Raw genomic sequence first — 4,752 nt, forward strand, 5'->3', positions numbered from 1 at the left:
TAAAAATGGGATTTTAATTTGTAACGCTTTATTTATCACCATAGAAACGAATAAAAAATTATAATATTTTAATATTAATTCAACTTACATGATAAAATAAATAATAACAAAATATAAAATATCTAGACTGACAAACCGTCTCCGCTCAGAATCGTTTTTCTTATACAATGATATTATATCATTGAATTCAAGTCTAATTCAAGACCCACTTGTACCCACCAACATCCACTTACCTGCTTTTTTTGTGTCTGTGTACACGATAAGTAGTCGAAATAATGCTTCGATTTTTAACTTCAGTATCTTGTTCGATTGGAAAGTGAATATAGTTGGTGCATTGGGGAGGTCAAAATTTAAAATTCACAGTAATTTTCAAAAGCGCCAAGAAAAACCAAAGAAAATTTTTCTTTTTAAATCTAAGCTTTTAAAATGTAATACAAGATTCCTTATAAGATTATCTACCTTTATCAAACAAAAAATATCTATAAGAAAGTCAAATTAAATTTTTATGATCGTTTGAAATTCAAATTTTTACAACATTGGGTATTCACTCGATTTCTCATGTAGCGATTTCCTTATTTAGTTGTAATTCAAAAACGAATAACTGCAGATACATGAAAATATTGCTGAATGTTTATATTAGCATTTTATATATACGATAACATTTTGAAAATAATTTGACTCTTTTTGAGCTGATTGCGGACATTGTAAGTTTTCAATTTTTTTCGTTTTTTTTTTCTATAAATATCAATAAAGTTTTATCTGTTAAAAAGTGTAAAAAATTTAATGCAAGGCTCCTGATACATTGTTACAATAACAGTTGAAAAATATTAAAAATACATAGGCACAATTTTTTTTTATAGGCATTTAAAGTTAAAATGTTGACAAAATTTATCAAATTTATAATTGAATAATTATTTTGTAGTTAAACATTTATAAAATGTTCAACTTTTATAACTAAGGATTGAAAATTTAAAACAAGATTCCACGTAAATATTTAATTATGTTGCCAAAAATTCTAAGAAATACATAAGCACAGTTTATTTTTATAATAATTTTAATTTCAAATTTGGACGAAATTATATATTAAAAAACCTGAAATAACTATTTTAGTTATTTTGTTGTGATTGTATAATATTACTTGTGGGTACTTGAAACTTCTAAAGTATACTATTATATATCTATGATAGTACCACGGTTTGTTGTTGATGTATAACGCGTTACCTGATGGATATTGTGATATGATTAATTTGGAATTTATTATTACTAACCATTATAGGTCAATTTTGTTTTAATACTATAGATAAGTAATAAGTATACCTATAATAGGCGTATGTCTAATACCTAGACTGACAAACCGTCTCCACTCAGAATCGTTTTTCTTAAACAGTGATATTATATCATTGAATTCAAATTTAATACTATCCATTATACAGTGACCCACTTGTAACATACTGTACAGCAGAGCGACATCCACTTACCCACCTTTTTTTTTTTTTTATTTCTAAAATGCAATTGCCTGCGGGCGCCAACAACCCCCTTCAATTCTTTTTTACCTTTTGCTGAATTTTTTAAACATTGATTACCTGATGTCCTCTTAATAATCATTCTTTAATGAACTAACTATTTTGAATAGTTTTTTTTTGTTTAAGAATTTTATAAACTCTTTAGCGTGGTATTCATCTAAATCTTTTTTTTGTTTTCTAAAATGCTTTAGGCTGCGGACTTCCACACATTCCTTTTATTATTATTTTTATGAATTTAATTCTAGTTAATTTTTGATGTGTAGGCTTATGAATAATCCTTCTTTGATGGACTAATAAATTACTGTGAATAGTTTTTTCTGTTTCCAAATCTGTAGTTTGTTTTCTTTAGTGTTTGTTTCCACTTAATAATTTTTTTCTAATTTTTTTTTTGTTTCTTTAAATGCAATTGCCTGCGGGCACCCACACCTCTCTTTCAATTTTTTTCAAAATGTATTTAACTATTGTTGAATTTTTTTGTAAAGATTTCTTAAACATTGATAACCTGATGGCCACCGTGTACAGACTGTTATACATTTAGTTATTGTAATTTAGTACTTATATATATCCACTCATAGTTTTTTCAAGTTTAAATAATTATTCCCAAAAATGTATTTAAATTTTAAAGCAACAATAAGAATAACAACAACAAGGGTCAAGCTTTTAGCACAACATAATATACCTATAAATCCAGTGTACCATTTGTACTGCAATATATTGTTAAAGCTGCCCGCTGGGCATTAACGAGTTAAAAGTTAAAATTAAGTTAATTTTAATTAAGTTAATTAACTCGTTCCTTTTTTTTTCAAATTAACTTTTAACTTTTTTTCAAGATTAACGTGTTAACTTCAAGTTAATTTTATTTCAAAAATATCTAAATTAAGTTAATTTTCATTCGAAGAATAATGCAAATTTTAGAATGGGTTTTTACTTTGATGTATCATTTAAAATTTCTTGAGCGTAAAGAATAACTACTCAATAAAACCATATTATGTAACTGGAATTTTTTATTTTTTAACAAATTTTAACTTTACACTAAGTTAAGTTATTCTTTTTTCAAAGTAAACTTTTGACTTAACGAGTTAAATAATCGTTAACTTGCCCAGTCTTGTATATTGTCATATCATTTACGTATAATATATTTATAGAAATTATATATTTTTCATTGATTTAAAGGAGGATACTGTGTGAAGTTGTCTCCCACATCGAGAAATTATATTTTTCGGAGAATGAGTGGTGTTGCAAACTGGTGTAAAGCAATTTAATAATATTATCACCGAAACCCAATTTGCAATTATTTGCTATTAATTTGCAAAATATTGACACCGGTTTGGAGTCGATCGGACAAGTTAGTGGGGCTGACTAAATTTGGCAAAAAATTCACCAAAATTACAATTTTGATTTTCAAATTCTAAAAATCAATTTACAATTATTTGCAAAATATTGACATCGATTTGGAGTCAACAGGACGAGTTGGTGGGGCTGAGTGAATTTAGTCCTACCAAACAAAAATTTATTTTTGCAACGTTCGTATCAATTTGCAAATTTTGAAACTCAATTTGCAACTATTTGCAAAATATTAACACTGGTTTGGAGTTAATCAGACGAGTTGGTGGGGCTAACTTCACAATCGTCAGCAGAGCTAACTTCCCTAGTTTAATTTGATAGGCAAGAATAATATTTATCGTTTTTCAAAAATATAAAATGTTTGTATAATGAAATGTACCAATTTTGTTTAAATAGATAACAATAACATAAATACAATTTATTTTTTTGAACAGCGCTTTATTTGTATAGTAGTAGGTAGTTTTGCCATTTTGGTGTCTATAGTGGTATAAGCCGTAAAGCATAATATTATACATATTGTATTTTTTGGGGATATTTTTAATTAGGATTCCTAATTTTGATGCTGGACTCGCTGTCTATTTTGTTAAATACAACAATAAATTGGTGGGCGGGCTTGTACTCTAAAGCAAAAATTAAAAATAATGTTTTAAATATATTAATTAACCAAATAAAAATTAAGAGGAGTCAGCGAAACATTTATTTTCTGTCTCTCTGACGACATATTGTTCCCGATAATATTATGTAGACCGTATAGTAAATTATGCATAGTACCTACTTACCTTTACCTATAGTCTATAATACACCATTTCATAATTTATTGAAACAAATATATTATTATATTTTATATTTTTTTTTTAGTATATTAGCAAAAATAAACTAATTAGGCAAATTCAAAAAAATATTAAAAATAATCGTATAATAATATATTATGTAATATTAACAAAAAAAAATAATTGAGCATAATTAATCTGTATTTATGACGGTGCCTATCACCTTTGGACTTAGGTCATTTTTGAACAATATTTGAACATACTTCATGAACTCACAATAGGCACTTATTGACCTCTCTGTACCTCTATACCTCTACTTATATTCTCCTTACTAACATTTATTAAATAGGTAAAATCAGGGCTTGAAACCGTTTTCAAAACCGATTTCAGAAACCGTTATAAACCGTTTTAAAACCGAAACTGAAACCGTAATCAAAAACGAAACCAAAAAAATTGGATACCGGTATTAAATTCAAAACAGAAATCTGAAAAAATTGGAAACCGTTATTTTTTTTTTAACTAGCGTGTTTTTAAATACATAAATTCTATTAATACGCATAATTAATAATCATAAAAAAATTGAGATCATAATTAATTTTGTTGATAAACATTTCATTATTCGCAAAATTATTAGTTGCTTTATAAATAGTAATGACATAAATTAAAGTTACTAGCAAATACTATATATGACAATTGACAATACGGAACAAAGAATGATAATTGTATAGACGACATAGCCCCCTGAAAATACTTTAGAAACCGGTATACAAAACCGAAACCAAAATCGAAATTTCTTAATACCGGTATAGCTAAGTAGAAACCGGTATTCAAAACCGGTATACAAAATCGAAACCGAAACCGAAATTTCCTAATACCGGTATTGAAAAATTGAAACCGAAATCGAAAAAATTAAAAACCGGTAAACAAAATCGAAACCGAAATTATTTCAATCGGTTTCAAGCCCTGGGTAAATTATCTATATCATACTGTTGTGTTTGTGTATCAATAATTTTATCTATTAGTACCCAGTGGTTGATTTGGAAATAAAAAAGGGGGACTCTGCTGATATTGGATAAACGAGCGTTCCACACAAAATTAATCGTCACATTGCCGTG

This window comes from Acyrthosiphon pisum, chromosome A1 (genome assembly GCF_005508785.2).
Source record: "Acyrthosiphon pisum isolate AL4f chromosome A1, pea_aphid_22Mar2018_4r6ur, whole genome shotgun sequence".
Lineage (NCBI taxonomy): Eukaryota > Metazoa > Arthropoda > Insecta > Hemiptera > Aphididae > Acyrthosiphon > Acyrthosiphon pisum.